Here is a 26,286-nt window from a genome sequence, read left to right on the forward strand (position 1 = left end):
AGTCTCTATAGTTGACGCACATGCGGAAAGAGCCATCTTTCTTCTTCACTAATAGGATAGAGGATGCATACGGGGAAGAACTCGATTCAATGATATTAATAAACATGGATCTAGAGCTAGACCAACTATGCTGGACGCAAGTCAAACACACGATACATTATCAGAATAAGGAATTGTAACTCAAATGAATTAGGTTCCCAGCTAGATTAGCTTGGATGCATAAACACAATCTTGAGTGACTCAACCTGATAGTACCATTGTATTGAAATGAGTGTCAAGTACATGCCATTATAGCTTTTTGGATAGTACCACTTTTCTTCTCTATGCTTATGGGATTTTTGATATCTCTTTCTAGAGCTTACATCTTTGTCATATCTCTCATATAAAGCCACTTATGGGCAAGCCGCTTTGCATACCCAAACTTGTGACCTTAGTCACTAGCTCCAATCTCCTCACGTTCCTTGGTAAAATTCCCATGGACACCCTGAGCAATGTCAGGACTCTATTGTTTGATGTAAACAAGAACCTTGCAGTGGTCAACATCTAGACCAACATCATCAGAAACAAAACTAATCTTTGTGAATGTGTCCCACACAATCTTTTCATAGTACACCTTGGCTTTTGTGGTGATCTCACCAAAAATCATGACCATATTAGTCTTAATGAAACTTTGAAAGGTGAGAAGGATCGAAGCTTGCACTCGAGAGCTATGGCGGGAGAGCAAGAGCAAGAAAGAGACAAGAAATGGGAACTCCAACAGTCACAATGTGTGACCGAGCCTTCCTTTATTCAAACTGTCACTAAAAGAATAAAGAATAAAGTAACGGTGATGGGCGCCCGCCACCTGCAGTGTGTAGTGGCGGTGAACTGTCAGTGTAGTAATACACGAGCGGCTAGGAGAAGGTATGTTTACCCCCAAAAATCTCCCACTTAAAGGTGAATCTGCCCTAGTAAGGAGTGAAAAGACCTCATCAAAGTCCACACCATGCTCCTGCTTAAAACCCTTTGCTACCAGTCTAGCCTTGTATGCCAGCTTGGGGTATCTAGGGGTACTTTTCAGCTTGTACACCCACTTGCATGGCAAAGCCTTCTTGCCCTCAAGCAAGGAAACTAAATCCCAATTCTCATTCTTATGCAAGGAGTCTATCTCAGACTGCATAGGCCTCTCCTGAAAGTGACTGTCACCCCTGTAAATAGCCTCATCATAGGTGAAAGGCTCTCCTGCATCTGTAACCAAGACATAATGCATCAAGAGCTGAAATCTATCAGGTAGACATCTGTCTCTAGTAAACTGTCTCATGGCAATATCTGCTATCTGCCCAGCTGTCTATCCAACACCCTAACCATGAGCATGCTGCAGCTGTAGGCTGTCCAACTGGCTATGCGGGAGCTCTCAGCTCCTCTTAAAATATGACCCTGTGGATCTCAACAACTCTCTAAAGCTGCCTATGCATCTTGTCTTCATGGAAGACTACATCATGACTGCGGATGACTTTCCATACTTGTGGATCCCAGAGACGGTAACCCATCTTGCATGCATTCCCATAACCAAGGAAAATGCATTTGACACTCTTAGAAACCAAATTACTTCTCTTGTCCCTGGGCACGTGACAAAATGCCTTACATCCAAAGACACGAAGATGCGCATAAGAGGGAGGTTTTCCAGTCCATACCTCCTCTACAACCCAAAAATCCAAACCACTGGAAGGTGATCTATTTATGATATGCACAGGTATACTAACTGCCTCAGCCCAAAAGCTTTGTTGTAGGCCTGCGTGGCTAGGCATACTACATACACGCTCTTGGATGGTTCTATTCATCCGATTAGCCAAACCATTCTAGGAGGGTTTAGGGGATGGTCAACTGATGCTTAATACCCCTCTCATCACATAACTGCTCAAAAGCATGTGAGACATACTCACCCCCATTATTTGTCCTTAGGTATTTTAGCCTATACCTAGATTGGTTCTCAACCAATGCAAGCCATCACTGAAACATAGCCAGGACATTGGATTTCAACTTAATGGGATAAGCCCAAACTTTCCCTGAAAAATAATCTATGAAAGTAACAAAATACTTTGCACGATCCATAGAAGGCATGTGCCCATAGACATCCAAATGTACCAATAACACCATATTGGGGAATATGGGAATTTTCCATAAGTTTGGGACACATGGTCAAATCTTTGGATTTGTCATAACTTGAACACCATAACTCCAAATTGAGCGCTCTATAGCTCAATAGATTCCATTTTTCAAGCGCTTTCCAATGATAGGTCACATCATATGGTTTTGAGAAAATTATGAGCATGTTATCTGGGTGCCACCTTTTTAGTATTCAAAAAGTGGGAATTGGGAGATTCCCAAACTCACTAATATTGTGTTCAATGCCAAGGGCTGACTCATGCGTGGCCTACCAGACTTCTTATGCATAGACCTAGTCTGCCTACCATAAAGGCAATGCTCACATGAATCAAAACATGCATAATCAAGGGGCGGTAAGTATTGCAAACCAGAAAGCATTTTCATTCCTTTCAAAGAAATATGACCCAAACGGGCATGCCAAAGAGATACATGTGGGATAGAACCCACACACAAAACATAATCAAGGGAATAAATGGATACAATCAAGGGATAGAGGTTGCCAGCCTTAGCACCTCTTGCAATCACAAGTCTACCATGAGTGATCTTCCATGCAGAGTCTCCAAAAGATACATGATAACTTGCATCATCAAGCTATCTAGCTGACAAGAGACTGCATGTCAAAGCAGGTACATGACGTACATCCTACATAACAAAACTGCTGCCAGAAGGAAACTGCAGCCTAATATCACCAATGCCCACAATATCAAGAGAGCTGTCATCACCCAAGTGTACAGAACCCAAAACAGTACAGTATGAATGAAACCACTCTCGGCAAGGTGTCACATGAAAAGATGCACTTGAGTCCAAGAGCCAACACTGTGCATACATAGAGTGTATCTTTGTCATCTCTGCGAAGCACTAGAAGAAGTTGTAAGGATATAATCATCATCAACATCCTCAGACTGCATAACATTAATCTCTTCAATTTTAACACTAGACTTTGTAGGCACTATGCTGCGATCAGAAGATTTATCCTGCACTTTGTCTTTCCCCTTATCTTTGCACCTTTCATTGCGCAGTTCATGGCATTGTGACCTAATATTTCCCTTTTTCCCACAATGGTAACAAGTAACATATGCATTCCTGCCATGGGATTTGCTACGTGACTTCCCACGAGACTTGGACCGACATTTCTGAGAATCCTGTCCACGGCCACTGCCACTGCCATGCTTTCCATATCCATCATTCTTGCCTCTAACTATCAGAGCATACGACACACGAGAGGCATCCAAATTCTTACGGTTAACCTCTTTCTACAGAAGAGCACTCTCAACATCAGATAATTTCAAGGTAGCAGTAGAGGCACATAATGCAGTGCAGAATACATCCCATGACTCATTAAGAGTACCAAGCAAGAAAAGAGGAGTAACATCCTCTGCAAAAGTGATGTCCTGCGAAGTCAAGTTCTTGAGTATAGCATGAAACTAGCTCAAGTGAGTAGACATAGTCACATTCTCCTTCATGCGTACATCCATAAGCTGCTTCAGCATATACATCTAACTCACAAGACTTTTCTTGTCATAGAGATTCTTGATTTTATCCCACAACTTCCATGCACTTTGTTCTTCCTCAAATATATTATAATGAACATGTTCTGTGAGAGATAATATAATAGTGGACTTGCATAACTCATCAAGCTCAAGCCATTCCTTATCTAGCATAGTTGTAAGCATATGCCCGCTCAACCTCAAAGGTTTGATCTGTGATTTCTGCACCAACACATGCCAAATCTGGCTCTTCCAATAAGAGTAATTTGTACCATCAAGCTTAGTGATGTTGAAAATAGCATGATTAGTGGATGAACTCGCCATAATGCAAGCTAAAAGACTGTAGACAGTTCAAAACTGCTTGTTGTTTACTGTAAAAAATGACAAAAAAATCACCAAAATTGAGAGAAAATGGCAAGAAAAGTGTAACCAAAGTGCTGTCCCCACCAAGTACTAGTGAAAATACATCATTTCAGAATATTTCAACATGAAAAATCCATGTGTGTCCGGAGTTATATGCTTGTAATAAATGACAGGAGGGTACTATGAGAGTCAATTTCTGACCAAATCACTGTACCAAGTAAATAAATGACAACCAAGACATGACCAATCATAATCAAGCATAAATCAGCACTAAACAGTCATCAAGACCCTGAGCAAACACCCAAACATGTCACCAAAGCATCCGTCAGTGTGAGTAGGCATACCCCTTGGACAGTAGGGAAAAGTATATATAACACTGGCAAGACCTGACACTAGTAGATGTATGCTCACTAGAGTGAAAAGCCCAAGCTCAAGTCAAAAGCAACTCCAAGATATGAGTGCATGAACCATGCAACGTTTAAGTGTAAGAGATCCCAAAGTCTCAAGTATCTGCAAAATGCTCAAAATAGCATAAATCTCTTGCTCAATGTCGGTCAAGCATACAAGATGCTCCCACTAGCACAAAAGGTGGATAAACGAGCTCAATAGCTCAACCAAACCAAGTCAAAGTACCAAAGATAGGTAACCAAAACAATGCCTCAATAGCATTCAAGGTCCTAATGGGAAAAGCCAAGTCGTAACGGAAAAATCCAACACAATGTCCAACTGCTCAAGGAGATACTCAAATGAATGTCGAGACGAGCTCAAAAAACTTCCATCCACAGCCAAACCATAAAGCATTCACCAAGACATGTCTTGTTTATGCTCTGGAATGCTTTTGACCAATAGGCATAACCCAACTATAGCATAAATAGCTTCAGCCCTAAAGTCTCCACAGTATATAACCTCTTTAAACTGAGCAAATCAGTACTCAATCCAAGCTCAAATCCATATGCAAACTATAGGTATAAATTCCCGTATGTATAGGCACCAACCGGGCATAATCGGGCATCAAATACCAAGACATGTAAGCATAAAATTGAAGTAACAGGTGGCTTCCCTTTTTGGACAGATCTAGGATTGTTCAAAATAGTCAATGGCTAAGCTAAATCAGCTCCAAATGTGTCTCACATAAGAGGCATCACATTCATAAGTGATCCGACATCAATAGACATCAGTAGAAGCATCACATAAGGCATAGGCATACAAATATATGCTGTCTCATATCTGAAATTTTTTTCAGAATATCCTATCATCAAAATTTGTAAAATCTGATATCACCATCACGTCGGGAGCATGCCAAAACCTCAACTTAGACTCTTACCTTGCCTGAATCGGGTTCCGAATGCCCAAGATATGACAAAAAGAGTGATTTTTGGGCCAGATTTTGAAACATGCGCAAAGAAAACGTGACCTGGCTGGGGGGGTTTGCTATCCCACGTGTCAACAATGGGGCCCAAAGGGGGCACAAATGGAGGCCAAAGAAGGCCTACACCAAGCCTCAGCAAGCCTTGATAGGTTGGAAGCAAGATCTAAGTGAAGGAAGCTCCAAGAGGTGTGAGCTATGGCTGCCCACAACCTGTGAAAACCCTGTTTACCTAGACCTCTGGATTGAAGTAAAAATCTGAAATAATAAAGCAATACCTCAATGTCAATGCCCTGATGGTGCCTCAATAGGTCAGGAAGAAGCTCAGGAAGCCGTGGGAGCTCAAGAGAATGAACTATGGCTGCTAGGAAGGAGACCCAATGTGAGTGGGGAGTCAATGGGAAGCTGAGAATGCCACAAGCGAAGCTCAAGAGTCGCAAGTTGTGCTTTGATACCAGTTGAAAGGTGAGAAGGATTGAAGCTTACACTTGAGAGCTATGGCGGGAGAGCAAGATCAAGAAAGAGAGAGACAAGAAATGGGAACTCCAACAGTCACAATGGTGATCAGGCCTTCCTTTATTCAAATTGTCACTAAAAGAATAAAGAATAAAGTGACGATGATGGGTGCCTGCCACCTGCAGTGTGCAATGGCAGTGATTGTCAGTGTATTAATACACAGACGACTAGGCGGAGGCGCCTTTACCCCCAACAAGCTTTGCTTGTTTGACAAGCTACCTTCAATGGCATTGGGGTTTGGCATTGTGACAATGTTGCTGCTTGTGCTACTATCAACAAATCCATTCTTCCAAACCATGGCCATAGCCACTATGATGAGATACTGGCCCACTAGCCATGAGGATTTGTTCAATGTAGTAGAATGCACTTTCAGATCAGAAATTAGATCTTCCAGGTCTTCCTTGATGACATAGTGACAAAGTCAAACCCTTGTGACCCTCCAACCTCCCTGTTCAAAAACATTCTTACTTCGCCTAGTGGTGCTACCAATGATTGTGTTGTAGCAGCAGTGGTGTAGGTGGTGGCATTGCAGGAAGAGCCACATGTGGCTGCTAGTATCCCCAACAACAGGGCTGTGGAAAGATGCTCTTTGGAATTTTTTGGAGGATGATGATTTCTTGGTCCTAGTTAGAGGGAGAGGAATGTTGGAACAACACCTCCAATGCAAACCTCGAACCAAGTGTCTTGAGCAGCACCTCCTTCCTTGAGCTCCTTCACCTCGTAGAAGACAATGGATGTGTGGATGGCTTGAAGAAATTGAGATGAAAATAGGATTTTGATGGCATGTACAAGGAGAAAAATTGAAATAGGAAGGATTTAAAGTATGCAGGGAAGAAGTAAGATGTGTCCACTAGCTATCTAGCTCAGCGATGGCTCTGATACCATGTTAATAAACACAGATCTAGAGCTAGATCAGCTATGGTGGATGCAAGTCAAACACATAATACATTATCAGAGTGATGAATTGTAACTCAAGTAAATTAGGTTCCAAGATAGATTAGCTTGGACTCATAAACACAATCTTCAGTGACTCTACGTGATAGTACCATTGCATTGAAATGAGTGTCATGTACATGCCTTTATAGCTTTTGGATAGTACCACTTTTCTTCTCTATGCTTATTGGATTTTGGACATCTCTTCCTAGAGCTTACATCTATGTCATATCTCTCATACAAAGACACTTATGGGCAAGCCTCTATATCAGACATCATTAGCTATTCTCAACAAATGAAATCCATCTCCAACATCTCCTTGACTTGCTTTGCAACCTCTTCACGTTCACATTTGGAGAGTCTGTAAGATGGCTTTTTACTAGCTTGGAATGGGGCTATAAATCAAGTGGGTGGTCCACTTGTCTCTTATGGGGAAGGGTTGTAGGCATATGAAAAAAATCACTATGTTCCTCAAGGAGGGCCTGCAAGACCGAATCATTAGATACTACAAAGGACTGACCTATCCTTATTCAATTGCAAGACAAAGATTTGTGAGCATTTCTTAAACTCCCTTTTGAGTTTCTTTGCTATAATGAGCTGAAAATCCACATGACCTTGATCCATGCATCATAAACTCCATGTAGAGCTGAGAGAAGTCCATAGCGATTTTCCCAAATTGTTTCAGTCAATCAGAACCCAAGACAACATCAATGGGGCCCATATCTAGGGCAATTAGACTAGCCAATGCTACGTAATTTTCAGCCAAGCATAAGGGGACTGTGGGACATACATGTGTGCTGATTTCTTCTTCTCCATTTTCTACTTGGACCTTCAAGGGATGGTGTAATTCCATAGGGATGCATTTTCAACTGTTCAATGGCTAATTTATTGACAAAATTGTGAGTGCTACCATTGTCCACAAGGATAAAGATATGCTTTCCATGGATACTTCCTTGAATAATGCACAGGGTGCTAGGGATTTGAGAACCCATCCAAGCATCCAAGGAGATGGAGAAAAGGGAAGTGGTAGGTGGGTGGGATGTCAGATCAAGTATCTGTGATAGACAGTCGACTGGGTCAAAAGAAAACACATCCTTCGAGTCACAGAACTGCCCGTGATCTACATCCTCAACAAGTCAGCATAGTTGATGTGTAGGTCATCCTCGTCATTGTGCCAATCTTCCATGACATACTTGCTATGGACCTTGATATTAGCTATCTTGTAAGGGCATTTGGAGGCATGGTCAGCACTGTACTTGTCCCCACATTTAAATCATATTTCTTTTTCATTACATTCCTTCATGACATCCAGAGAAATGCAGCATTGGCCATTAGAGCCATGGGAAAGTGATGCAATGGACTGTTTATTTTTAGCATACTTATTCTCAACATTAGAGCCAAATGCTATCCCAAAATGGCCTTGTTTTCTTTCAGCATGGAAGGTGGGGTAGGTGGGTATTATGGGGCTGTTATTAGGCACATAAGTGTCTCAAAGGCAACCTCCATATGGGGTTGATCTTAAAGGGATGCGGGGCTATCTAGAACCTTGCTAAAAATATTCATTCTTACAGTACTTCCTTGCATATCTCTCAGCTAGTTCAATTGCTTCAAATAGTGTGGTAGGATTTTGGGCCATGACATTTTTCGATAGGCTCAGTTCCAACCCATAGATATACTTATGCAATTTAGCATCATTGCTAATGCTCTCCACCTACATGGTCAAGTTCATAAACTGATTTGTGTACTTACGTACACTAACACTACAACATATACATGCTATAACGACGTTTTCTTTATATATGAAAAATATCCCCTCATCGCTATTAGCGTCACCACAAAACCGTCGCTATTTGCCTCACTATTTTTGTCACTAATTTCATCGGTTTTAGCGACGCTAATACCGACGAAATTAACGACGAAATTAGCGACGGTTACAGAGGAATTTTCGATGCTAATACCGACGATTGCAGAATTATTTTGCGACGCTATACCGACGGTTTGCAGAAAAAAATAAAATTTGTGGCAGAGCTGCAGATGCAGCCCTGCCATAGTTAGAGCCACACAAGACTAAGAGACAATTCCTGTTGTAAAAGAAGTTAGAAAATCGATCCCAAATAATGACAAGACTTTGCAAACAAGTACTTTCATGACATTAATTAACACAAAGGTGCACTGCATTGATAAAGAAAATAACAGAACTTAAATTGAGAAGTGCTACTGAGACAAAGCAAATATGTATACACATGTACATCAATATGTGGTGAATAACATGGAGATGTGTATATGGAGTCATACTACAACATAGAAGTTCGAATCATATACACTTAACTATTACATATGGAGGATAGAGGCTATAAGGCCTTACATAATACAAGATGGGGAGTAATCCTATGTAGCCTAATCTACTCTCTACGACTCATCCGCATCAAACAACTCCTCTCTGTAGTGGTATATCGAAGGGAGCCTGCAACAACAAATACATATAAAATTGTGAGTAACAAATACAAACTGTCATATAATGATAGATTTCTCAAATTAGGAATGATATTTATTACTACTTACCAGTCCTCCGTGAGCATAGAGCTTCTGAATCAGGGCACTCAAGCCATGGTTCTCCCCATATGTCACCTCTAGTGCAGTCGGGTCGCGATTCGTAAAACCTTGCTATGGGACACAAACATTGAAAAACAACGTACTTGAGATTCATGTTCGAAATACATACATCAACATGGATGTCATTAAATTAGAGTACTCTACCCTATTAATACTTACAAAATCTGCCAGGAATGTTGCGTGGCCGTCGCTACCAAGGTGATGCACCGATCCTGCGTCCAAGCATGCCTTTGCTGTGTCCTTTTGCTGCTTCCACTTGTCTGGAGTGGATGTCGCCTCATCCTAGAGATTACTCTAGTCCTCTGTATCCAGCCACTCCGGCTTCGATTTGCCCTGCTTGATTGCTTCGAGTGCATTAGACCAGCTATGCGACTGATAGTCACGCACACGCATCATCATCCACCCTCTCGAAAATCTATCATTGCTAGAGGGTTGAGGGAACTCTCGATACAATGTATCGATTATGTACTCCTTGTTGCTAGCATCTAGGATTTGCTTCCACTTGTCTGTAATGTTGTGCCAAAATACTTGTTAGCACAACTCATGCATCCTAGAGATGACAGCTTTTCCCTCATCATTCATGTATAAATGGCCAGTGGCCTTATCTATGAGATACGAGTAACCTGCAAGATTTTGCAAATGGGTACTTTCATGACATTAATACAAATGTATCAAACACAACTTGAATTGATAAGTGCTACTGCGAAAAAGGATGCGAAAATACATACCTGGAGGAGTGGGTTTCGTGTACTTCTTATCGGCCCTAGGAGTGATCAGTGGGGTGGTGAAGGAGTGGGAGCAGTAGACGTCTGCCCACCACCGCTAGTGAAAGACAGTGTCGACTCCCTGGTGGCAGTGCGAGTGGGAGAGACTATATCTGTATCCCCACAACAGGAGCTGCCTCCTCCTCAACTACGTGACTGAAGCATCGGACCATCCAGAGTCTGCCGATCGTGCTGAGGTGGAACGGGAAAGCTATGCATTGGCTCTATCTTTGACCCATGCTAGCTGCTCCGGTGAGAAACGCGCTAGTATCGCGTCAATGTCATCATCTATAAAATTGCGACTCATTCTGCCGTCCGTGCCCAAATCCTAAACCTGCATATACAAGGAAAAATAATAATATTAGATAATGAATTGCAAGACATAATAAAACTAAGACTTAATTTGCAAGACTTCATTTTAAAATAATAATAATAATTTGATAATACAAAACACCATACTACAAAAACATACAAATTGTCCTAACCGATTTGCAAAAAGTGACATTGTTGCAATGGGAGGAACGTTTTGATCGAGTCACTTTTGTTTAGGGTTCCACAATCTCATCTTGACATAGCTCAATATACACCGGGAGATCGATACAAAATTCTCCACAAAATGAGGAATCTGCTTCATTTTCAAAAAACCCATCCTCTATCTCCATAGGTGAGATGTCTTGGTCTCCCAGGCGGTTCATCCTAGTTTCTTGTATGCCTTCTATCATTGCCGCTATTAAAGGTGTCTCTTCTACGATCGGTACGGGGGTTTTGGCAAACACGGGGATACTCCTAGATGTCATGGGAATGACATACCACCATTGAGGTTGTTGCGGATTAGGAAAAAAGACAACCTGATCCATATTACGATTAGTATAAAAGTCCACTTTGAGATTGCTAAAGCGCGTCAAGTATTAGGGACTCTTACCTACTCACAGTGATTTGGCAAAATAAATGTATCACTCAAATCGGTCCACTTCTTCGTCGAGTCAATCTCAACAAAGCCACTTGGCCCTCGCTAAACAATTGCACCTGCTTCTTCGAGAGTAACCTTGAACCATTGCACATCAAATATGGTCACGGAGAAACTTCGATAGTCCACGGCAAGGATACTCTGTAAACATCCAAAATACTGCATCTCTACAACTACACGGTTTGGATCTGTGGCACGTTGTTGGCTTTCCTGCTCAAACATTGCTATCACTCCACAGTCCATTGTCGAGCGTAACTTGTCGATGTGCTCTACTCTGAAATGTCGTCCACGTTGTCGAAGGGTTTGTGAAAGCAATGTCGCAACCACAGAGGACCTTGACTAATTTCAAGATGGAAGATCAATCAAGTGAATGAATACAAATCTGCAATAGCATCTCCGTCATAATGTGCATTGAACAAAAGAATATTTTCAACAATCATGCCTCAACAAAACTTAGTTTCAGTTCAGGCATGATATGACTGCAATTCCCTCCTGTGTTATTGATCAGTTCGAAAGATACATAGTGTTCATGGTTTTAAGGGTTTGCATCTGAATGGAATGATGGTAAGTGATTACGGGTCAGTGGTAGGTTGCAAGATGGTGTTGGATCATTAGATGCTGGCTTCAATCTCCAACTCATCAGCTTCGACCACTTAGCATTTCTTCATTCAGCCCTGCAATCATTTCAATTTTCTGTGATTGAGTTCTCAGTCAGACTGAGTACTTGGATATATTCACCCACTCCCTTGATACCATATGATATAATGATGGTTTAGACCCTCGAATGGTGGTGATCCCATTCCATTACATTGCACAGAAAAATAATTCTTGTAGAGGAGTCATCTTTCCACATCTTTGTGACAAGAGTTTCACCACGATAAACATGAAGTAAAAAGCGTCCCTGAATAGCTTGAACTGATGAGGGTTCTCCTCCACAAAAGTGCCATACAACAGCACGAACAGCAAAACCAAGAGTACATAGTCCATGCAATATAGGGCGTGGAAATCCGGCTATTTCAGCAACTTCAGGATCTGAATGCAAAGGATTGTAATCCCCCCGACAGTCGATACAGCAAAGCTTGATTTGGTTGAATTTGATCTTCATGAGAGCATACAGTGATAGCAATTCATGACAAATAGTATAGTAGCATAGCATAAGATGGAGCAGTAGCACTGGTCACTACTGGTTACCTTTGATAGAGGAAGTAATGCTGAATATTATAGTGATGCAGATGGACGTAGCAAGACGAAGCCTGAGAGCACTGGTCATGTTCTTTCCAAAATTTCGTCCCCCCCTGAACATCTTCCTTGTGCAACATAGAATCTTCTTTCCTGTCTTCATCTAGAAGGTTAAGGTTTGCATTGCTTCTCTTCAACATTGAATTGCAGGAAAAAGATGCCTGAATGATATCCCGTTGTTTTAGTAGTTCTTCGACTTCCTGTTTCTCCTGCGTGTACTTGTTGGTAACAACATTGAAACATACCAATAACTCTCTATATTCCGCCTCCAATTCACGAACTTCTTCCCCCGCCCCAGCGGCCTACAACACAGCCCCTCCTGAACCAGAAAAGTAGCCCCTCCCTATTACTGCAAACAAGTACAGTAATTGGTAGAATTCGAGATAGAAGAAATGGGAATCGGTGGGCTTTGAGAAGCAGAGAAAATGTGAAGCGTCAGCTGCATGAAGCTCTGGAGGGAATGTTGATGGCGTCCAGTCTTACCATGAATCTTCTGATTGTAATTGGCCAAGATTTTTCTTCTGAGTCGTAGTAGCCTTTAGATATTCATTATCATACTGCCTGAATTTTGCTCATGCGCCGTCTCAGCCAATCATCATTGAGCAATGTGCATATCTCTGAGGCCTTGATTTTTTTTTAGACAATGTACTGGTAGCTGTTCATCAGGAAAAGTTATGAAAGTGCCGAATCCTCCTATATCGTCTTCTGCAGAACGCCAATTGCAGCTTTTTCTTTCATGTCGTTTGTCATTCGCTGATGATTCATCATTACCCTTCGTTCATCTTGGGCATTAGATTCCTTATCACCTCATTCCTTCCTTCCCCTCTGATTCACCGAAAAGCCGTTGCTTTTCTTTTCTCCCGGCTTCTAACAAAAAAAAATCGCTTCTCCCATAATAGCCTTAGAAAGGCGGCCCCTTTCATGGTCTGGAAACTAAATATGAAACACTAGAATTCAAGACTGCCCATCAACTGCCTTAGAAGATTCAAGATTGCAGTCAATTCCCCTGTTGCAAGGAATTGAATAACAATAGAATGCATCTTCATAAGTCTTGCACACAGTTGCAACTGCTCATTTTCTGTCAGATGTGTCTCTCTTCCTCGTTGCATTGGGACTTTTTAAAGCAAGATTTTGCCGCCGCTAGATACCATGTTCTTCTGCTTTTGAATTTCCCTCGAAACTTATTTTCCCAAAGCTTTTGCTTTTGCTACAAAACTGTTTCATGTTCATGTCGTAACTCTTTCAGTTTTTGACCTACAACATGCCTTTTTGTTCTTTCATAAATAAGCTGCCCTTTTAAATCTTGCACCTTTCTCTAAAACTCTACTTTAGTTAGAGTGGCTTTACACCCTTTCAGTGGTATTGATACAGACCTTGAGACGTCTAACGGTGAATTTCCATGCCAAAATGTGACCTTCTCGACAAGTTCCACAAAACAGTGTGAGCCTTTGGTGCCCTTTGTTTAGTTTCCATTGCAATGATACTGAAAAGAAGTATTTGTACAGCTGAGCTAGTGACATACCAAAAAGATCCACTTATTCCATATGTAAAAGTCTCATTTGCTGACTGTAAGATAGTTGAAACCCATGTCCAATGGCTGACAAAATCTGAACAAACACCCTCTAATTACATGTGATGATAAGAAGCAAGTGCCTTGACAAATGGTCCATGTTCAGTATAACCTTTTTGGTGGATTCCACATCTCGGATGTGCAGCAGTACGACATCCACCCCCTCTAATCCTGCGCATCCTTAGGATGGGCCAACTACCCATGATCGTTATCATCAAGATCCACAAACAGATCAATCTCTTCATTATGCATTTCCGGTATATCAACAAGATTATCTGTCATATCTTCTGTCTCTTCCATTGGCGTTTCTTCTCGTTGCTCTTCTCTTGCAAATTCTTCCAATGCATAATCTTCATTATCTCTTTTCTTGAAAATCTTGATTCTTTTTCCAGCAATAGGCACTCTAAGCACTGTCCCATCCAATTCTGTCAATTCATATGTTGCATTATCAAAAACATGTCTGACTATGTACGGCCCAAACCATCTTTTCACCATATTCCAAAGTGTTGTATGCTGATTTTCAAGGCTGCTATCAAAGACCAATACCCAATCTCCCTCTTCTATTGCTCTAGGCCGCAAGCGATGCCTGCTGTCAAACTTGTCCTTATTTCTTAGTCTAGCAACCTTCAACCTATCAATAGCTAGCTGAATATCCTCTGGTCTCCTCTCTAACTGTCGAATCCGAAGAGCTAAGAGCTTCTCTCTCGTCAAATCCTCCTACCAAGGTAAAACTGACCAAGTCAAAGCACAAGTCTCAGTCCGCATAACAGGTTTCTGACCATACATCAACTCTGCAGCCATATATCCTGTGGTAACACTATGAGTCGTACGATCAGCCCACAAAGCAAATGGTAGAAGTCTCAGCCATTCTCCAATCCGTCCTCTGCATGCTTTGGCTAATGCTTTCACTATCGGCGGATGTCCTCTTTCACTCTTCCCATTTCCCTCTGGATTATATGCTGTAGTTAGAGCCAACTTGATTCCTAGCTGAGAGAAAAACTCCCTAGCTTCATCTGCATCCAATTCACCACAATCCGCAGTGATCTTACCCACACAACCATACCTGCAGAAAATTTCCTCCAATAAGAACTTAGACACTGCACTAGTGGTCTTCGTTCTCAAAGATCTGCCCTCAACATGATTGGTAAGATCCTCTCTAGCCAAAACAATGTATCTCATCTGCCATAGACCCATAGGCATGGTATCCAAATCAACTATCCACTTGTAATGAATGTATAGTGGATAAGTCAGATGAAGCTCATCTCGATGACGCACAACTGAATACATCTGACAGTCTCTGCAAGTCTCAACAAAGTGAGAAACATCTCTATACATGCCTTTCCACCAATATTTCTCCTTGATTTTCTCATAATTAGCCCACACTCCTCTATGACCAGCCCAAGGACTCTCATGAAACTCCCTCATCACCTGTAACTGTGTCTCTCTATCGCAGACAACCCGCAAAGGTAATCCGTCTCTTTTCTTCGGATGCTTCCAAAGAAATCCTGTCCTTGAGAAAATAACCATAGGCTTTCCTTCTGATCTTCTTGAACTCTTCATCTATCCATTCATCTCTTTTTCTTAGTGTACTAAGGTACCTGCCAATCTGCAACAACCAATCTCCAACATAGAGTTCTTCTATGAAAGCCACAATATCATAGACATGACAAACATGATCAACCATAGTGGCTGAAATTTCTGCATCATCCTCTTCTCCAAGTAGAGTCTCCTCATCATCATATCTGGCTCTAGACAACATATCTGCCACTGGATTATCCTTCCCTACTATGTGTTTAAATTCCAGATTTAATGACTTGATGTATGCAATCCATCTCAGCATAGCTATATCCGCAGTAGAGCAACTCGTAATCATGCCAATCAATGGTAAGCAATCTGTTTCTACCACAACTAAAGCTCCAATAAAGTACTGCTTGTCACATTTGAGAGCCGTGACAATCCCCAGTAGCTCTCTCTTGATTTGCGGATATCTCCTCTGTCTCTCATTTAGGACTTTCGCCCCAAACCGAATAGCATACCTATTTCCATCTACATCATCTTGACCCACAGCCCAACCAACCTATGCCAATTGGACTAGTGTCAACTGTCAATACAATAGGCTTTCCACAATTATAATCCGCTTTCCTGAGAGTAGAAGCATTCTGCAACAATAACTTCTTCAATTTCCGCATGGCTCTAGTGTGGCTCTCATCCCAATAGAATTTCTGCCCTTTTCGAAGCAGCTAATACAAACAATCTGCTATGTGTGCAAAATGAGGTATCCAAATCATATAAAACACATAAGCTCCAATGAATCTCCGTACCTCTAAAGTGGTAGAACAATACTCCACAATATTGCCTATAGCATTCACCTTATCAGGTGAGGGTTTCCTGCCATAATATCCACACATATGTCCAACAATGACAACCTCATTCACTCCAAAAACAGATTTTTGCCCTGATAGTGTCAAGTTCACTTCTTCTAACCTGGCCAAAATCTTCTCACAAGCTGAAATATGATCAGCCACAAAGTATCTGCATCCCTGATCATTTAGACTCTCATTTTTCTCTTATTCTGCACACCCCTTAATGGGCACATCATCCAAGAAAGGCATAGTAAGCTTAGGTATGTAATCCCGAAGGACCTTATGCATGGCATTCATCATATGCGCAACAGAATTAGTGGCACCTTGAGGTAAGGTACATATCCTGACAAGCCCAATAGGAGTTCTCATGGTGGTTATGTCCCTGCTTTCCAAAGCCAGCTGAAACTAATCATATCCCAAATATAAATCACCTAAAGAATAGATGGCACGTCCAGCAAATGCTTTTGCAAACTCATCCACAACTGGACCTATACCAACATTCTTGATAGTAACTTTGTTCACTGGCTGCATGTCTTGAATAAATCGGAGAGTACCATTCTTCTTTGGAACTGTAAACCGCCTGTTTGAGTATGGTACAGATGAAGGCTCAAGAATTCCCATCCTGATTTTCTCATTCAATAAATCAATCAGCTTTGGCAGGTGTACTTTAGGCACTGGAATAGGTCGAAGATTCCATGGAATATGAGGAATAGTAAAAATGACCATAGGAGCAACAATATCTGGATTCACACATCCAATCTCATGCGGAAAAAAAGCAAATCCCCTTCCATGTCGCTCAAGCATCTCCTGAAAGCATTGCTTCTCTATGGGTAACAAGAAATCACCATTTCCAATTTTCAATTCAGCAAGAGTCTCTGCTAAAAATTTATGACCAATATGCTCCGGATTCCTCAAAATTGGCTGTTTGGCAGCCCTCTCTATTTGCTGATCACTATCAGGTGGAAGCGGTACAGCTACCGGCTTCACCTTCTTATCCACAGTTTTGTATTTCGTGTCAACCCTGGCTTCATTATGCTCTTCTGCATTACTCAAATCTTGCTGTAAATCAGCAATTCTGCACTCCAATGGCTGAATATCCTCAGCCCTCTGCTCTATGGACTGCATAGGAACATCCCTAAACTCTAGATGCTGAAATATTTCAACAGTAAACTCTGTTGGTTGAAAGTTTTCATCCCTCTGTCTCTGAAAGCTGATCATAACGAGCTGGAAACTTTGTTTGCTGAATTTCTTCAGCACTCAACACTTTTTGCTGAGCTACCTCAGCCTTTGACTCAATCTGTGACACAAAATCTGCAATTTCATGAAACATGTCCAGGGACTGCACTAATACATTACTGTGACAATTTTGCATATCAGTTTTCAGCATATCTCCCATCTCTGTCATCGTATCTGCACAAATCACACTGTCATACATCCCATCTATGTGCTCATCATCCTCCAAAGTTCCTGCATTTTTTAATTTTTCTCCTTCCTGCATATATACTGCCTGGCAACTCTAGGAAACCTAGAAGTCTTCTGATAGCTCATCGAACTGTTTACTGAAATCCCAACAAAACCGGAGGAGAAAACACTGCTGCCAGGAGGCGAGAACTCCAATCTCCTCTGCTCTGTACCACCGTCGTCTCGCGAAACGGCGGTACCTAATGAAAACCCGAATCCCTCATAGTGGGCAAAGGTGCATCTCTAAGAGTATCTCTATTTCTAACATGGTTCACACATACAGTCATAAACTAAACTGCTCTCATGCCATCTTTACTGCGAATCTGTGCATAAGCAGATCCATCATCCATTACCTTTGTTTCAATGCGCATTTTTGTGATGAATGGCTGACCAAGAATTATAGGATAAGAGCATGAATCCTGCACAAAGAAATGGAAATCCTCCTCTACATCACCAATAGAAACCCTAACACTGGGACAGGCAACATACAAATCACCTGCAGTGTTATTGGCGGCTCTCATACGCCACCCATGCTCTACATCCATAGGCCATCTGTTACTCTCATAAACTCCACGAACTATGAGATTAATCTCTGAACCATGATCCACCAATGCAACATAAGGCACCTGTTTCTCTCCAATCTTTACCATCGTCTCTGTAGTTGCCCTAGCCCAATGGCTCCGCGAAAAGTGACTACGCGGTATCAAGACAGGCTCATCAATTTTAGCATAATGCATAGGTTGAACCCTCTTCTCTACCTGCGGAAAAACAGAAGCATTTTCAACCATAACCTCATCCTCATCCTCATCCAACTCCCCAATCAAAACTCCATGTGAATCTGTGGTAGGCAATGGATGTCTTTTCCTCTTCAGGACCTCCTGAAACTGATCTTGAAACTCACTTTTTGAGATGCCCAAAACCTCAGAAATAGTGAAAGTCACCTCACTGCCAAGTATCTTGTCATTAAAGATTTTCTTCATGTCTGTAGATGTCTCAATATCGGACATCAATATAAACCCTGGCTGCTTTCTCTCTCTAGGCTCTTGCCTCTTTTCTCTCTTTTGAGCATCTTCCATCTATCGATCTGGCCCTGGTCTTGAAGACAATCCTGCAGTAGGTGGAGTAACAAACTCACCCCCTCTAGTCTTTTTAGCTGCACTTGGATTTTCTTCATCCCTCTTACGCTTCTCCTCAACAAGTACATCTGTTCCATGAGACTTAGCCAAATAAGCATAAATAGAGTACCTGTCAACAGGCGAATCCCAACCTATCTCTGTCTAGAGCCTGCACTAGTCAAAACAGTTTGCTGAATTTTTTCCTTGTTTGCAGTCTCCATAGCATAAGTCCATAGTGCTGACTGAGTCTCTGATCCCTTCTCAATTTGGACTCCATATGCAGAAGCATCACCTCTAGCTGTCACATAAGAAGTACGCGCAGCCATGTCATCTACTAACTTCTTCATTCCACCTTTACCAAAGTTAGTAGCAAGTGGAGCTCCTGTCTCAGTCAACCAAATCTTACCATCTTGTCCCCAATATACCAAGTTCTTCTTCCTTGCATCCTGAAAAGATTCACAATCCCTGCAATGCTGATGGTCCGTACTATCGCACCAAATACATCTCCGATCTCTCCTAGGTGCACTAGGAGCACTCCTAGGTGTAGTAGGAGCACTAGAAGAAGTAGTAGGCGAAGTCGAAGCAAACTGCTCTTTCAACTTTCCCACCAACTCCGCTTTGACTGACTCTAGTGTCAAATCTGTTATGCCTTTGATTATGTCATCAAGAGAGGTAGGCACCGATGGAGCGGATGGTTTTGGAGTAGAAGGTGTAGGCATCGGTCGTGGAACAGGAGGAATAGGTGGAGTGAAAACAGTAGGCACTGGCATAGGCCAAGAAACTGGCTGAGGAGGAGAAGAAATAATAGGGATAGAAGTAGGCATAGGAGCAGATGATGGTGTAGGTGTCATGGAACCATTCTGTAGGCAAGTCTTCCATATCCTCCTCTTGGTCAAAGTCAAGACTGCATCCTGAGCATCCTTCCAATCCGTTTTAAGACCCATAGGCTTCGTACGATCCTCAAGAAGCTCACCCAATTCTTCTTGAAGAGTAGGATCTGCAGCTTGCAAGAAAAGCTTAACTTTTTCAACATCCAATGCTCTTTGTTCAATGGCATCAAGCTGACTATACCTCTCCTCAAATTCTCGAATCAACTCTGAAGCAGCTAGACCTTTGTTTGACATGTAGACCCACTCTCGGAATGACCACCGAGTAGCCATACCAAAGTCCTCAAGGAAATATTCTTCTTTCAAGGCCTTCTTAAAATCTTGCCAATGTGTATTTTGAATAAAAAGATCAGTCACTTTTGCCCTCAAAGCGGGTGTGACAAGACGAAGGAAGTACTTACTCATAAGTCCAGCTGGAACACCAAAAAACCCCATCTTGATCTCATATGTCTTCAAATATGTTGAAACATTACGGTCATCAAATAGCTTCTTCTCATTCTCAACTGCTTCAATAGCCTTAGTCGCGCTGTTTGCATTCTCCTACTCCGAATAGAGTTGCCTTTGCTGAGACAACTGTTGTTGATGCAATTGTTGTTGCTGCTGCATATACAATTGTGTCTGATGATTTTGGAGCTGCATATACATGGACATATTCTGCAAAATCTGCTTTAGATCCTCTGTTGAAGTACTTGACGCAGCAGTCATTGATGGAGCTGAAGAAGAGGATGCAGCTGGAATTGTAGATGAGGCTGAAATAGAGGTTGAAGTATCTCCCATCCTAAAATTTCTGCGACGCTTTCACGTCGGGTTCACCAAAGATGTCGAAGGGTTTGTGAAAGCAATGTCGCAACCACAGAGGACCTTGACTAATTTCAAGATGGAAGATCAATCAAGTGAATGAATACAAATTTGCAACAGCATCTCCGTTATAATGTGCATTGAACAAAAGAATATTTTCAACAATCATGCCTTAGCAAAACTTAGTTTTAGTTCAGGCCTGATATGACTGCAATTCCCTCCTGTGTTATTGATCACTTGGAAAGATACATAGTGTTCATGGTTTTAAGGGTTTGCATCTGAATGGAATGATGGTAAGTGATTACAGGTCAGTGGTAGGTTGCAAGATGGTGTTGGATCATTGGATGACGGCTTCAATCTCCAACTCAGCAGCTTCGACCACTTAGCATTTCTTCATTCAGCCCTGCAATCATTTCAATTTTCTGTGATTGAGTTCTCAGTCTGACTGAGTACTTGGATATATTCACCCACTCCCTTGATGCCATATGATATAGTGATGGTTTAGACCCTCGAATGGTGGTGATCCCATTCCATTACATTGCACATAAAAATAATTCTTGTAGAGGAGTCATCTTTCCACATCTTTGTGACAAGAGTTTCACCACGATAAACATGAAGTAAAAAGCGTCCCTAAATAGCTTGAACTGATGAGGGTTCTCCTCCACAAAAGTGCCATACAACAGCACGAACAACAAAACCAAGAGTACATAGTCCATGCAATATAAGGCGTGGAAATCCGGCTATTTCAGCAACTTCAGGATCTGAATGCAAAGGATTGTAATCCCCCCGCCGACAGTCGATACAGCAAAGCTTGATTTGGTTGAATTTGATCTTCATGAGAGCATACAATGATAGCAATCCATGACAAATAGTATAGTAGCATAGCATAAGATGGAGCAGTAGCAGTGGTCACTACTGGTTACCTTTGAGAGAGGAAGTAATGTTGAATATTATAGTGATGCAAATGGACGTAGCAAGACGAAGCCTGAGAGCACTGGTCATGTTCTTTCCAAAATTTCATCCCCCCCCCTGAACATCTTCCTTGTGCAACATAGAATCTTCTTTCATGTCTTCATCTGGAAGGTCAAGGTTTGTACTGCTCATGCTTCTCTTCGGCATTGAATTGCAAGAAAAAGATGCCTGAATGATATCCCGTTGTTTTAGTAGTTCTTCGACTTCCTGTTTCTCCTGCGTGTACCTGTTGGTAACTGCGTTGAAACGTACCAATACCTCTCTGTATTCCGCGTCCAATTCACGAACTTCTTCCCCCCCCAAGCGGCCTACAACACAGCCCCTCCTGAACTAGAAAAACAGCCCCTCCCTATTACTGCAAACAGGTACAGTAATTGGTAGAATTCGAGATAGAAAAAATGGGAATCGGTGGGCTTTGAGAAGCAGAGAAAATGTGAAGCGTCAGCTGCGAGAAGCTCTGGAGGGAACGTTGATGGTGTCCAGTCTTACCATGAATCTTCTGATTGTTATTGGCCGAGATTTTTCTTCTGAGCCGTAGTAGCCCTTAGATATTCATTATGATACTGCCTGAATTTTTCTCATGCGCCGACTCAGCCAATCATCACTGAGCAATGTGCGTATCTTTGAGGCCTTGATTTTTTTTTAGACAATGTACTGGTAGCTGTTCATCAGGAAAAGTTATGAAAGTGCCGAATCCTCCTACATCGTCTTCTGCAGAATGCCAATTGCAGCTTTTTCTTTCATGTCGTTTGTCATTCGCTGATGATTCATCGTTACCCTTCGTTCATCTTCGGCATTAGATTCCTTATCACCTCATTCCTTCCTTTCCCTCTGATTCACCGAAAAGCCATTGCTTTTCTTTTCTCCCGGCTTCTGACAGAAAAAAACTGCTTCTCCCATAATAGCCTCAGAAAGGCGGCCCCTTTCATGGTCTCGAAACTAAATATGAAACACCAGAATTCAAGACTGCCCATCAACTGCCTTAGAAGATTCAAGATCGCAGTCAATTCCCCTGTTGCAAGGAATTGAATAACAACAGAATGCGTCTTCATAAGTCTTGCACACAGTTGCAACTACTCATTTTCTGTCAAATGTATCTCTCTTCCTCGTTGCATTGGGACTTTTCAAAGCAAGATTTTGCAGCCGCTAGATACCATGTTCTTCTGCTTTTGAATTTCCCTCGGAACTTATTTTCCCAAAGCTTTTGCTTTTGTTACAAAACTTTTTCATGTTCATGTCGTAACTCTTTCAGTTTTTGACCTACAACATGCCTTTTTGTTCTTTCATAAATAAGCTGCCCTTTTAAATCTTGCACCTTTCTCTAAAACTCTACTTTAGTTGGAGTGGCTTTACACCCTTTCAGTGGTATTGATGCAGACCTTGAGACGTCTAATAGTGAATTTCCATGCCAAAATGTGACCTTCTCGACAAGTTCCACAAAACAGTGTGAGCCTTTGGTGCCCTTTGTTTAGTTTCCATTGCAATGATACTGAAAAGAAGTATTTGTACAGCTGAGCTAGTGACATACCAAAAAGATCCACTTATTCCATATGTAAAAGTCTCATTTGTTGACTGTAAGATAGTTGAAACCCATGTCCAATGGCTGACAAAATCTGAACAAACACCCTCTAATTACATGTGATGATAAGAAGAAAGTGCCTTGACAAATGGTCCATGTTCAGCATAACCTTTTTGGTGGATTTCGCATCTCGGATGCGCAGCAGTATGACAACGTGACCATGCTGCACTACGGACCTTATACTGGGAGAAGAAGAAGTATATTAGTTGCGATTTGCAGTATAGATTGTAATTTCTTGGGATTGCATCCATACCTTGTGATTGCATCCACGTGAGAAATCCAACTCTTCTTCAGTAACTGTTTCTCCATCTTGAGATGCTTTGGTTAGGGCATCCATACCTTGGGATTGCATCCATGTGAGAAGTGAGTAACTGTTTCTCCATCTTGAGATGCTTTGGTTAGGGCCTCATGTAGCCATCTAGTGGACATGAGTAGAGGCATCTCCTCTAAGCCCTTTAGATATCGAATGGGCTGTTGCCGCGTACTCCGTCAGGTCTTGCAGATTCTCGCTCAGCTCGAGCATCCTCATACCGTAGCAACCACTTTTCCATCATAGCGCTATGCAGCATACAAAATCGGTTCACCTTGGACTCCATGGATGCGTCCATCTTCTTCTCTATTCCGTTTCCCACTAGGACATCTCCATTCAGACGATCATCCTCCTTAAGTGACCATATCAAGCCTTTGTCCCGATCCACAGTGAACAACCACTCAGAAATGTACACTAAGGCCTCTGACACTAACCAACCTTCAGCCATGCTACCCCCAGGACAAGCCTGTTGTCGCACAAATCCCTTTGAACCATTCAAGGAAAAACATCCATCAACTATGGACTAGACTTGCAACCTGCAATTTATCTACAATATGCACTAGAAGATGGGTTTGTATCGTGAGCATGCTAGTGGGAAGATACATCTCCAAAAGACAAGCAATCTCTACTGCCATGCATTTCGCAAATTCAATCGATGATGTGTGAACCTCTTTTTGGGAGACAAAATGAACCAACTCAGACAATTTGTAAATGGCTGTCCATACCTCTGATGTCAGAGACCCCGTGATTGCGATCAGCAATACGAACTGTGAATACCATGTAATTAATATTGTGTATAAACAAACGGAGATTCTAAAATCTAATATGCAGAATCATGCCATACTCAGCCTCATACCGTACATACCTGACACATCTTATGCCAATCATGGGATTTGAGTCTTGTCAGTTGGTCATCCTTTGTGAATGTTGTCTTGAGAGAACGCATTACGCTAGTCAGCGTGCGAAAGGACTTGATGTTTTCCTTTACTCGTCGCACTTCATTTCTAGACAAAACCCAAGGAGCGCGTGGCAATTGCACTCGACCACCGTTGACGCCACTTACAGGCCAATATGGTTCCATCTTTCCCACTGCTTTCAAACACATCCTCGCTCCTAGTGTGTCTCGCTACCCAATGAGGTGGTCCCATCGCAAGCTACCCACATCCTTAAAAATGTGCATGGGATCTTTTCCTCCCACAACTCCTTTAGCTCATCAATCAGTGGAGAGAGGTAGATATCCATATTCTTCACTTTGTATCGTCCAGGCACAAGCAAGCTAAGCAAAAGGTGTCCTTTCTTGGTGGAAAGCCATGGCGGTATATTGTAGTTAACAAGGACCACGGGCCATACACTATAGGAGGTGGAACGTAAACCAAAAGGATTTACCCCATCCATGGCAAGGCCAAATTGTATATTCCTCGCCTCCTTTGCAAAGTCAGGGAAAGTCTCGTCAATGTGATGCGCCGTGCTTCTGAGTCAGCTCTGGTGTACACTGTACACCATCAGTGGATCAATTTTCCGTATGCCATGTAGTCAACTTTGCAAAACTCTTGGTCTGAAAAATGTGACGAACACGCGGTATCAGCAAAAAGTACCTCAAAACCTTCTATGAAACAGTCTGTCCTTGCAAGTCATTTCGATACCTATCCGCACCGCACTTGGGACATGTGGCTAATATTTCAAACTCTCCCCGGAAGAGAACACAATCATTGGGGCAACCATGAATGCAATTATAATCCATGCCTAGCTTTTGCAGCACTTGTCTTGCATCATCACGAGACTCATGCATCGTGTTTTGGGTAGGTAAAATGTAAGATTTCAATGCTCTACAAATTGCAATGAAGCACGTTATTAGAGTACTACATAGCACATTTTAATGGCTTTCAATAAAGAATCATACACATCATAATATACCTTAATAGCTCTGTCACACTCGCATCGCTCCATCCATACTTTGTTTGTATGCTCAACAATGCAAGAAGTGTCTTCAAACGGGATACTTGACTCCCATCATATAATGGAATGGCAGCCTCCGCAATTAAAGGATCTTGGGATTCCAAGCCTGTTGGAAGCAATGATTCGATCATGTCCTCTAACTCAGGCTCCAAAAAAGCTGGAGGATCATCCATGTCTCTAGCATTCTTACCCATAGAAGGGGGTTGAGAGTTATCACCTTCTATGAGATAGTTAGTTATCTTCTCAGATGGCATTTGTATAGAGCGTGGACGAACCCGTCTTACTGGATGCAAGAGATCTGCGGACTGCAATGTATCGACATGGCCCTGACCCTCTAAAGTACATTAAGGAGCTAACTTCTAAGATAACCCCAAACTGTTATACTTAAATCAATTACATGTCATATAGTAATGAGAGAGAACTTATTGCAATCTCATAATTCAAGACTGCTTGGTTGATTATCCCAACTCGAAACTGTCCATGCCATTGCACATGCTCTATGGACAAATGATGTTTCCGACGAATGGCCAATTTGCATTGAGTGCATGGACAGGGGACACATTGATTCAGCCAAGCCTCACGATCCCCACCATGTTGGTCGTGAGTGCTAGACATCTTGATTGCAATGTAATGGAATGATAATTTAATAACGATTCTATATTGTATATTGGGACCACTCCACTATATATATTTCAGGTCTTCATTTTTAAATTTTCGTATCTATCTCTTTGAGTTCGGCTCTAAACTTATCTATCTTTGAGGTCAGCTCTAAACTATGCTCACACACATACATTTCTACAACAGTTAATAGATCTTCCACTATGCCTTGAAAGGCACAACTCGTTTTGAAGCCTTTATTGGTCAAACGCCAGTAGTGAGTTG

This window comes from Lygodium microphyllum, chromosome 22, assembly GCF_053477565.2.
Source record: "Lygodium microphyllum isolate KBCC chromosome 22, Lygodium_microphyllum_v1.1.10, whole genome shotgun sequence".
Taxonomy (NCBI): domain Eukaryota; kingdom Viridiplantae; phylum Streptophyta; class Polypodiopsida; order Schizaeales; family Lygodiaceae; genus Lygodium; species Lygodium microphyllum.